This window comes from Idiotropiscis lumnitzeri, chromosome 1 (genome assembly GCF_059441095.1).
Source record: "Idiotropiscis lumnitzeri isolate Australia: NSW breed Sydney's pygmy pipehorse chromosome 1, RoL_Ilum_1.0, whole genome shotgun sequence".
Taxonomy (NCBI): domain Eukaryota; kingdom Metazoa; phylum Chordata; class Actinopteri; order Syngnathiformes; family Syngnathidae; genus Idiotropiscis; species Idiotropiscis lumnitzeri.
This window is the reverse complement of record NC_142391.1, coordinates 7,317,011-7,329,027: the sequence shown is the minus strand read 5'-3', so window position 1 is coordinate 7,329,027 and position 12,017 is coordinate 7,317,011. Positions and strand designations below refer to the sequence as shown.

The window sequence follows — 12,017 nt, the reverse complement described above, 5'->3', positions numbered from 1 at the left end:
TCCCCTGAACAGTGAAGATTTTGGAGATACAAGGATGGCCTGAGAGGCAAAATTGTACAGAGAAAACGCACAGAGTGCAGTATAAAAAAAAAAAGGCTCAACATGAAAGCTGCTTTGACACTTCTACTTACCAGTGAGCCGCCATTTCCATTAAAAGCATGTGTTTATCGTTATATCGAGGGCCGGGTGTTCATAAACAACCCGAACAACATGCTGCTTCACCAAGCCCACCTCGTTAATTTTCTGATGCAGAGGTAGATGAATATCGACACCATTTAACTTAAGTAGGGTAAGGTATCGAGCGCTCATTTGAGAGGATTACGACCAACTTTTTTTCTCTCTTTTTCCCACAACTCGAGTGAAGTCAGTTCCGATAGCTTTATAACAAAGGCCTCATATATTTTATGCCGGGGTTACCCCCTCGGCCACGTAATAGGATTATGAATAATTTCTGCAAAATTACAAAAAAAAAAAAAACAATCACATGGGCCGACTTAAGCGTTTGCTAATAATGTCTCCATAGCTGATAGATCAAAGCAAGGTGCAGCCACCGCAGAGCCAGGCGAATAGGTTGACCCCCGGTCAGGATTTTTTATTTTTTAATGAAAGGGTTAATCTCCTTGAAAGGTGACCATTCAGGAGCAAGCAGTGTGACCACATGGAGATAAGAGCAAGAATTATCTTCTCCGGAGTACACTTTGCTTACAGCAAGAAAAGTTGACTCCATTTCGGGGCTCGAACCATTCCCTAAAGAAAGATGTTTTTCGACGCCATGCCTACTTTTGCTTAAAATGGTTACTTCTTAATAAATCCCAAAGTAAATTCTAATGGGCCCTTTCATGCTCCACAAGCCACAAAAGACTAAGAACAAATATTTACATAATTCTGTAGAACCTCATAATTCAAACAAAATATCATTTATTTTACGAAATAGTCTAGTCTTGCCTAGCCAACGCGTACACCTTGCCTTCGCAAATTTTTTGTCGATGACAAAGTGTAGACGTCCAAACGGGGCTGAAAACTTCTATTTATAAAATGTTTACTTTTAAGTTTAAGATGGCTTACTTTAACTTGAATTTTGTATCACATTCTGGCCAAAAGTAAACATCTTGGTCGTTTATTGTGCATTTTGCTAGTAAAACCTTTTGTTTGTAGCCGCATGCTAGCAGCGCTAGCAAACTAACATCACACATCAGTCACCATGATACCGACGACTTTGCTGTCTTTTTCGTATTCTTCAAAAGGCAGGAGCAGAAGAAGAGGTGGAAGAAGAAAAAGAGCAGTGTTAGGATGTCAGGGTGAGTTTTCCAAATACAACCTCGGGAACGGGAATTTTTTGCGTCACAGGGCTAGCCAAACTATGAAAAAAAGGTATGATTAAAAATAACGGTACTTACTGTATTTTTATGGCCAAAAGACGCGCTGTATCAAAGGGCGCAGCACCAGTTGAGTGTGCTATTTCTGTATTCGCGCATGCTAGCTCGCGCATGCTAGCTCGCGCATGCTAGCACTCATGCAATTAAGGGATCTCTGACTGTAGCAGCGCTTCAGACCAATGACCAAACATCCAATCGAGAACGTCAGTGTAGGGATGTCACTGGTCACCGCACTCCTTAGAGTCACGGTTTCAAATCCAAACCAAAAATATCTCTGAACAGCATACACGCAAACAATGAAACAAAGAAATGAAATTAACACAAAAATACTTCTCTCATGCCATTATTATCCCCAAAAGAAATAAAAATACCACAAAAAGTTTACAGCAATGGCTTCTTGGGAGCCAGTTAGCCTCAGCCAATCACATGGCTATTTAGAGAGATGTGAGGGGTGTCCTCTGGCCAAGTGTTTTTTTTGTAATTTTTATTTTTTTAGTTAATTTTTTTGCAGTCTGTTGCCTAAACCTGTTATGTTTCTTGCTTGCAATAACATGAATGATAAGACATGTTGCATTACAAGGCGAAAATTAGTACTTTATAGTAGGCCTTATGGTTGTGAAAATACGGTACATCAAATTTAAAATATTACCGCTCTTGGGCGTTTGACGCAATAAGCACGGAAGTGTTCACGTGTATACTTACACTTCTGAACCAAACACATATTCTTTCCAATTAGGACAAGCAGCTAAATGTTATTTAGCCCTGGTTGTTTCGGGTAAACCGAGTTGTGAAGCACCTCTTCTGCTTATTGTAAGCACATATGCCCTCTTGTGAGTCATTAAACATGACTGCCTTGGATAGAGCCAACGAAAGAAAGAGAGGGGGGCAAAATAAAGAGCCACATTTCTAAATACATATAAGCCGGCTGGCGAAGTGGCTTTGGGAATCTCATCAAGTCGCCGGCAAAATGGGCCCCCTTTTGTAATTAAGAACAAATGAAAATTGCTTATCGCTTACTGAGTTACTTTGCGCGCCTTTTGGCCGCCTTCGGGGGGGGATTAATCAGTGGGCTATTGACATTACATTGTTCCACAATTATCATTCATATGCTGTATGGTAATTGGGCATATTTCATTAAGGAATTACGGCGCCCACGTAACACGCGGCAAAACGGAGATAGGCGAAAACAAACATTAATCATGCGGCGGAAGTAACGGAAAAATATTTCAGGTGCTGATGCAACAGAAATGCTTCTAAGTGCAGATACTTTAAAAATGGGTTACATTATATACAAGAAGGGAGGAAGAAAACCATCAAGGTCTTGTGAGTCTTCGCTTCAGTGAGATGATACATTTTTTTGTGACGTCACGACTCACCACACGAGGACACGCACGGTAACAAAACTCAAACTTAGTGCGACGTCGAAAATATATAACCAATTAAAAATAATGACATGTTTGGTCCAAATTAATTTTAGCAAGTAGCACTAATGTAAAAACATTTATTATACAATAACGGTATCATTAATTCTGGTGCGATCAAAGCTCTCGATTTAGCAGTGGATCTACGTTCCTACTCTCACCTACGGTCACCAGCTGTGGGTCGTGACCGAAAGAACAAGATCTCGGACACAAGCGGCCGAAATGAGTTTTCTCCGCAGGGTGTCCGGGCTCTCCCTTAGAGATAGGGTGAGAAGCTCGGTCATCCGAGAGGGACTCGGAGTCGAGTCGCTGCTCGCCAGATGAGGTGGCTCGGGCATCTGATTAGGATCCCTCCTGGAAGCCTCCCTGGTGAGGTGTTCCGGGCTTGTCCCATCGGCAGGAGGTCCCAAGGACGACCCAGGACACGCTGGAGAGATTTTCTTTCCCGGCTGGTCTTGGAACGCCTGAGGATTCCTCCAGAATAGCTGGAAGATGTGGCTGGGGAGAGGAAAGTCTGGGCTTCCCAGCGGCAGATAACGGATGGCTCGATGGCTAGATGGTGCTATCGACACCACTCGGTGACAGGATTGCTCTGCAAACACGAGTAGTTTTACTTTATTTCATTTTTGATTCAGTGGCAGTGGTTGACATCTCCGTACTTTTCTGACAACTCCCTGATGCAAATTTTACTCTAAAAGGCTATGGAGTGCTGGTGATTTCGACTTTGGACTTGGTGAGAAATTTGCAGGAAAAACAGCAAATAACTTTAGCTCCTCTCCCCAAAATCGGTAAAAAGGCAAATTTGCGAACGACGAATCGCAAATATTTGATGATAATGTCACATTGTTATCATTGATGGTGGGTATAAATTGTGCAGCAAATACTTTGCTTGTCGGAAGACCTCGTAGACTGCATTGCATGCATCTGCTCAGTACAGTTTCCTCTGGTTATTGCAAGAAATGATACCGCTTAAAAACATTACTCGTATAATTAACCGTTTTATGACGGCAACAGTTTGCTTAATTCAATTTGCATTTCCAGAATTTGCAGCAATTTGGAAGTCAACCAGCATCACCGAATGGATTAGGTGGAGGTTTTGCTGTATTCTTCAAACCTGATTTCCAATTTGAAAAAAAAAAAAAAAAAGAAAAAAAGCACACCCATCGACACCAAAACAAACAAAACCAATTGAAACCACTTTGTCCGGTTTACATGTCTAAACCTATATTACAAGCCTCCTCCTTTCCCTCGTGTTCTTTTTTTTCCAATAACCTCACGAGCACACACCTGAAAACACCATGTCATTGTCCCGTTGGCCCGGGGCGCTTGATAAAGAAAGAGTTTGCCTAATGCTTCCATAAACATGTTAGGCAAAGTCCAGCAGCTTGTAATTGCCTCTAATATATTTACAGAGGATCGATTTCCCTCCACCGCCACGGCGTGACGAGCCGCGCTCTGTTGGCCCGGGTCACTGCGGATGAGTGTCCGAGACAACGGAAAGTATTGAAGCGCGGCTTAATGAGGTCATTAGTCAAAAACCATGACGAATCCTTCGAGGCTAATACCTGCCACCTCTCGGTCTTAGGTCCCTGACGCATGTGTCTGAAGGGTATACAAAGAAAAAAAAAAAAAGACTGGGAAATCCAATCTGGAAGTTCGACATCATTTTTAAGGATAGTGCTCAAAGTGACTTGCTGGATAGCAGTTTGCACATTTGCTTCACAGTCCGGAGATCCTCTCCGTATGGTTTTTGCATGTTCTCTCTGTGGTCGTCCATATTTGTATGATTGGCTGTCCATGGGCAAGCCGTCCTGTACTACGCGTCATGCCCAAAATCGTGGGAGGACTTTGCCTAGCCTGTGTCTGAACTGGATTCAACTAGAAAGTTTGCCAAGGGTGCCATAGATAATGAAGGGCATAGCAACAGAGGTCACGGTTATCTTCGCAAGTGAACCCCTGCTAATAAAAAAAATAAATAAATAAAAATAAATAAATAAAAATGGAAATAAGCTCGGTCTTTGCACTGACTGCGTACTCTTGGTGCAAGTATCGCCTTTTTACATTTTTTTTTGCCATCTTTAGGCGGGTTATGCTCGCAAAAAAGACAAAGCAAGATTTGGTGAAGTACTCAAAGTACGCTAAAGTCATGCGCAATATATTGACACGACAATCCGGGTACCTATTCACAAATTCACTCATTTATTTTCTGAATTGCGTCCTTCGTCATACGCTGACGAATGCGTCTTGTGGTTTTTCGTTGAACGCTTTGGCGCCATCTGGTGGCATTTCTTGGAAATGATCAATTACGCGCGAGATTTTTTTTTTTCACGCATTAGCACAACTTGTACTGTAACGTAATGAAAACTTACACCCTGCCTATAGAAGCATCTATTTTATTAGTTTTTTTCAAAGATATACATTTCAAGTGATGAATAAACGACAGCTTGACGTGGAAGCTAACGTCGCTGTCAACATCTTTGCTCTGTGTTCCTTCACGTCTAACTGATGACGCATATAATATATTAATATATATAATATATTTCCAAAAAACATTGGTCAGTACCAACCTTGGCTAACCAGGAAAGGGAACAACAAAAAAAAAAATGCAAAAACCAGTAAAAGCTTCTGCGGCTGATCGTCCTCGACTATCAGACCACTAAAACGCAAAGTGTCGTGTTTTTCCTAGAATTGAATAATCCCAGAAACCTCCTCTTGTTAATTGATAGTGCCATAATCAAATCTTCACCTGTTAGAGAAATAACTTCCTAAGAATTGACAGCAGGCAGCACAGGATTGAGAAGGCTGTAGGCTGATAAAGAACCCGTATCTCTGGCTTTTCTTTTTATCAGGTTACATGACTGGAGGCTTCATTAATCACCACCTTGACAGCCTCCGGTGGGGTGGGATGTGGCGGTAGAGAGGGGGGGGGGGTAACTACATTTGGCCCAATTAGGCGCCGGCGAGACAATAGAAACAGCGAGTTGCACCTCCGTGTCACGAGCCAAGCTTTGCCTCCCTGTCATTACCTTAGAGAAAGGGAGGGAGGAAAGAAAAAAAAAAAAATTAAAATTAACCCCTACCAGCGTTTGCCTGCTTTCCTTCCATTGATCCGAGGCTTTTGTGGTGTCCCTGGAGCGTGGCGCGCAATTACAGATATTATTACATCTGCATTGATTTCTTTAAGAGAGCAGAGTGTCTCCAAGCAATTAAACAAAATTACACTTACGAAGTGGGCCAATTAAAAGGCCCCTGGCCCTTGAGGGTGGCGGCTGCGTTGGCGGTGTTGGGAGAGGACGATTTGACGATGAAAATGCGCCGGCGGTTCTTTGCTCTCTGTGCGTGACATGGAGGTGGATCAATCTGAAGACGGATTGGAGTGATATAGATGTTTATCAGGTGATATCAGTGTTATATTAAGATGTTCTAGACAAATTGAGCTGGAGGCTTTGGGAATTGTCTAGTTGTCTTATTAGAGATTAATAGAAATATATTTGACAGGATATTTACAAATATTACTTGAAAAATGCATATGTTTTTATATTTGTGTGCTGTTTTTAAGTTTTGTTTCAAAGACTGAAAAGAAGTGCACTGATGGTTTTTTTTTTATTCTATTGACACTCTCACTTTGGGACGAACCCCAATGCCCAAACATTTGACATTTTTGTTTTTTTTTCATTTGTTGAGACAAAGGGAGGCTCTTTTTTTTTTTTACCTTTTCCAGTTTCGACGTTCAACTTCTGCCTTCTTCGGGAACTTTAATAAAATTCCTCCTGATGATCCAATCACTTTGAGGTGGCCTCACTTCCGGGTATAAAGTAAAAAAAAATTCATCTTGTCGTTTTTATGTTAAATAGTTTTTTTTTTCATTTGTTCAGACAAGCGGAGGCTCTTTTTTTTTCTCTCTCGCTACTCTCTGAACAAATAGAAAAAAAAAAAACTATTTCACATAATGAAGGCAAGAGAATTTTTTTACTCTAAAACTAGCATATTTAGCGCAATTTATTCTGCTCAATATCGTACTGGTGTGTGGAAAGAGTGAGATTTTTCAGTCGCATTTATAAAATGACAACTAAATAACTATTAATTGCCTCCCACAGTGGATTAAAATACATTTTGTCAAAAGTCCATCCGGTTTACGCCGCTAGCAAGCTAGCTCCTTGGTGGTCCAACCAAAAAAGGGAAGCTTCCGTACACTTCACATCATCTCGATTTTTTATTTATTTTTAAACCGTTTTTCAATTAAAAACATCACTTCCATCCAAGCATGTAACATTTCAACATTTCTTTAATATTACAACAACCATAATCGTCTGTTCCGAAACAAATGCATACCAGCATGAAAAGAGAAAAAATGAATACAAAATAAATAAATAAATAAATAAAAATAAAAACCTCATTGGCGACTCTCTTGATCTTTTGTTATCCTGATGAATTGAGTTCCTTCCAAACAATGTGCGCAAATTATGGTCGGAAAGTTCAGATCAAAGCAGTGAAAATTAAGGAGGTGTCGCCCTCGTGATTCGTTTGAGAGTTAGCAAGTCTCAGCCGCTCAAAGTTGGCAGAAGGAAAACATTTTTATTTTCGGAGGTAAACAATACCTTCAATAGTCTTACACCCGAAAAAGACAATGTGCGTTAAAGAACAGGAGGAGATAAGCGAGGACAATGAAACCTCTCATTCGGTGCTGCGGTTGTTTTATCATCCGAAACGTGTTTGAAGTAGAAAAGCACTCTTTTTCTTTAATCCGTGAAACATTCAAATGCATTTATTTCTCCGGGATTAAAAACAGTAACAATAGCAGGCGGTTAAAAAGCAAGCCTCCTCCAAACAAACGGTGATGCGGTTGAGGCGTACACGGGGGTAAGCCCTCCACATACTGTACATCCTGGTCTGTTTCATTAGCCGAAACATTTTATTATTATTATTGTTTATCTAGCCAGCTCCTGATTAGCAAAAAAAAAAAAAAAAAAAAAAAGCCGTGCTTGCCTTTTTAGGATTACAGAGTTTGCGGAAAGGTTCTCGGCTGGATTGTCAACGTAATCCAGGAAATTAAAAAACATTCACCTCCAGAAGTGGCTAGAAACAAACACCCCCCCCCCCACCCCAAAAAAGTGTTTTATTTATTATTTAATTATTGAATTTCATATTTATTTGTATTTAAATATTTAATTGTTAATTAATTTAATTGACATATTTAATTAAATTATTTGTTTATATAGCACTGAAGAGGGGAGCTCTCCAATCTTGTTGTACACCTGAGTACAACGACAATAAAGCGTATTCTGATTCTGATTCAAATAAAATCTGCCGTTTGTGTTCTCAGGTTGCCTTCTGGGTACCTTTAAATTATGTTGCTAACCAAAACAGAAAACCAAAATCGAAACAGATTCTCAGATGAATTTTGGTTTTAAACAAGCAGTGCTAAAGATACGTAATGATACAATACAATAAAACTTTATTTCTATAGCGCATTTCACAACAGACGTTATTTGTGTCTCTGATTTCTGGCCACTCCGCAAAATTGTGTCCAAAAGGACTTAGATAAACATTTGAGTCTTTTTTTTTTTTTTTTTCAAAATGTTGTCTTAAAGTCTGAATTCATTAGACACCTGTTGGAATATAACTGCAACATTGGTTAAAAATGTTCGAAATATGCATGTAAACAATGGATACGCATTTCCAATGAGATAAGAAGAAAGATGCAGTTGAACTTTATTAATGTAACTATTTTTTGGACGGACTAGGAAGAGTTGTGTTAAGTTACCTGTGTGTATGTTTTTCGACAGTGTTTTTGTCTGAAGATTCGTTATTTAAAGGTATATCACTCCTGAAGTTGATGCTAATTTCTGGTTAGCATGTGAATAGGAACTTTAGCATTAGCATCAGTAATGTTTTAAAAGTGTAGCATTTCTTATACTTAAATATACAATGTGTGGAATCCGTGTTTAGTTTTGCAGTAAACTCCAACCGGGTGTCTTTAAATAACTTAAAGCACGCTCAGGGACAGCAGAATCCCAAATGCTATATGCTTGCTAAGCTAGCAACATGAACGCACACTCATCGTTTTTCTTCAATTAGAACCTTTTGAAGATCGACAGGAGCCAAAATCATTTAATTCATTTCAATTAATTGCCCACCCCTAATTGGAATAAATCGAATAATCACTCAAATTGATGTGCAACACTTTAAGATGAGAGTGTTGATGTTTTTAGACGATCCGTTATGAAGGCCGTTATGTTTTATGACAAGCCAATAGGCAAGGTCTAACTAAAACCATCCGGAGTCTTCCCTTTGGCTTTCATCTGTAAACTGTTATCGCCCACTCACATTTCCACATTGAGCCCCCCCCAACCCCCCCCAAATCATTCCAAACCGGCACCTTTTGAGAAAGCCCTCCCGCTGAACTGAAACCTGAACATTTAAATGAAATCAGGCAGACTTGCCTCTCCTGACAGTCAACTGCGATGACACGCTTCAGGATCGCATTTTGGGGGGGTGGAGGGCAGCGGCGGTGGCGGCGGTGGTGGGTGGGTGGGGGCTTTTAAACGCACTGACATGTAAATGACTGGACCCGAATGAGACGCGTGATTGGACATGATTTTAAGATGGGAAGACTATAGAAAGTGAGATAGACGAGAGGGGAGATTCTCAGGCCAGGCATTGAGCGGCGGACACACGGTGCCACTTTCATTACGTGGACTGTCGCATCAAAAGGTGATGTAAAGGGGCCCGCTTTTACTTTTTCTGGCAAATGCACGCCAGGATTTGAGGGTCACTCCAAAAGAGGAACCAACTTTATTTAAGCGTGAGCTGCTAACTTTAGTCATGGAATCAAGTAACACATTTGTTCATGGTAAAGCATATTCATTTACAGTGGAACCTCCGGAGTCGAAGCTTTTATAGAGTAATGGGTAATGTCAGAGCATCTCATTAGACTATATTTCACACGGCATCAAACTTTGGTGGTGGCCGAGTCGTTCGGGAGAATTTGGCAGGTTTCTACTTCCTGCTTTGGTTCCCATTCCCATTTGCTTGCCCGAATTCTCAGATTAATACACATTCTGTGAAGAAAAGACTTTGAATTTACATCTTCTGTGACTGGTGTTGTACGATTTGAGTCGAGTCGGGTGGATCTTTTTTGTCATGCTCGGAGCACTGAGTTAAATAGAGACAGCTAAAGTTAGCTTCTTATGCTAGCAAGCTCGCTGCTGAGTGTAACGTACACTCCATTAGTGTAATCAAAGGATTCATTAAGTATTTTTTTTCTATCATGGGAGAATTTTGGTAAGTAAAGAAGAATCAGACAATAAACAAAATATATTTAAAGAAAAAAAAAGATTTTCTCCCGGTTTCTGAGTGATAATTACAAGCTGATAAATCACAAGCAATTTTTTTTTTGTTTGAAAGGCGGGGCAAGGCAGCTTTTTTTTAAATATAGGACATTTTACATACAATGCGGTTGATAATTAAAAGATTCAAACCATTTAAAAGCATTTACAAGACATCCACAAGAAAAGTAAAGAAATGAAAAGTTGCTTCCTGAGAGCTAAGCCATGCCTAAGTCTTGCTTTGGAGTCATATTTTGGCATCTTTGTGCCAACACACCTGTGGTGGCTCTGCTAGCCTAACTTAATCAAGAAATCAGGATCATATTCTTCACGATGTCATGTTATATCCAAGTAATGTATTTTTAGTGAGAGTTTTTATCCAATCAGAATTCAGCTAGCTCGTGTTGCCAGGCAGATTTCACAATACCAGTACCATGCGCTATTCTTTCCGAGGCCTTCGGATACAATTGTGCGGGCGTCTTTCAGAGTTGATAGACTGTTGCAATCAGATCACGAATCGATGACAGCAAGGCCTTCTCGCTGGCCTTACGCTGAAGGTGAAAAACTTGTGATTGGATAATCACTTGTGAGGGGGCAGCGATATGCGGAATCAACACACCCGAAAGTCGTAACTGTCGACCGTTTGAAAATCTAAAATATATTCTTGCTTTTTTAAACCACAATAGTCGAAGAAGGGAAAAGTGTGTATTTAATTGCAGATACACCGTTTTCAAGAGAAGCTAGGTCGTCCAACACTCACTCAGTACTGTTTAAGTGTCTTTCTGTATTTGTCAAGCCGTGGTGTCATAAATGATGGCAATATGAGGGGAATTTATTCAAGTAGGACTTCACGTGAAGGCCTACGTGTGAAATGCACGTCTCACCACTGCAACACACCATGTTAAAGTAAGAGGAGACGCTTCATTTACACAGGACAAAGCCATGTCTAATAGAAAAGCTGCACTTGGATTTTTGCAGGACGCCTCGAACAAACCATTCCAAACACAACTCATCTAAATGAGCTATTTTGTTTTATTAATTGCTTTCACGTGGTTGAATTCAAGTAGCGTTTATTTACAAAATACCCTTGGTGCCTGAAGCCCGTGTTGTTATCATGCTCCGTCACCATTTCACTGCCTGTCAGTGTCATTAAATCTCCAGGTGGCGCTCACTCGTGACGTCTGACGCACCTTATCGCGCCGCTCAAATGTATTCCCTGCGAGCTTGACACACTCGTTTAAATAGCAGCCATGCTTCTTCGTTAAAATAGTCAACGTAAAAACGTCATTAGAAGTTGTCGATTCCCAGAAATTAGTTATTAAAGGTGATCAGACAAAGGACACGCAGAACGGGGACACAGGTGGAAGAAATCGCAATGGCGAGGAGACATCAGGCCAGGCAAGTTTCTGAAATGAGAGGAAACAATAAAATCTAAAATTAAAGCAGATATAATTATCTACGTTTGTTCTTTTTGCTTTGCTTTTGAATGTGTTCCCTTGTTGTGTTTGTAGATGCTGTAAAAGTGTCGCGCTTTTGCTTGTGTGAAGCACATTGAGTTGTCTTGTGGATGAAATGTGCCATATAAATAAAATTGCCTCGCCCTTCCGGCAAAAAACGTACGATAAATTGAAGTTATCTTTTTTAACAGAATTATTTAATATATGAATGTTCTGAAAGTAAAAGAATATTTTACAAGCTCAATTAATCTCTTACACTGATCAACACATTTCATGAAATGTTTTAATCAGAGATGCAAGTAAACTTTTCTGGGTGAGTTTTTGCTCGGCTTCGGAATCGGTCCTCGTGTTTTCTTTATCATATCGAGTTTTCATAATATAATATAATATAATATAATATAATATAATATAATATAATATAATATAACATTATTA

The 12,017-nt window shown here is 40.0% G+C and overlaps 1 long non-coding RNA gene across 1 annotated transcript in view; it reads left to right on the top strand.

Moving 5' to 3' along the window:
- LOC148343011 (uncharacterized) overlaps positions 1-12,017 on the top strand; it is a 129,563-nt gene that overhangs the window by 20,053 nt on the left and 97,493 nt on the right. The gene's annotated exons all lie outside the window — the stretch shown is intronic.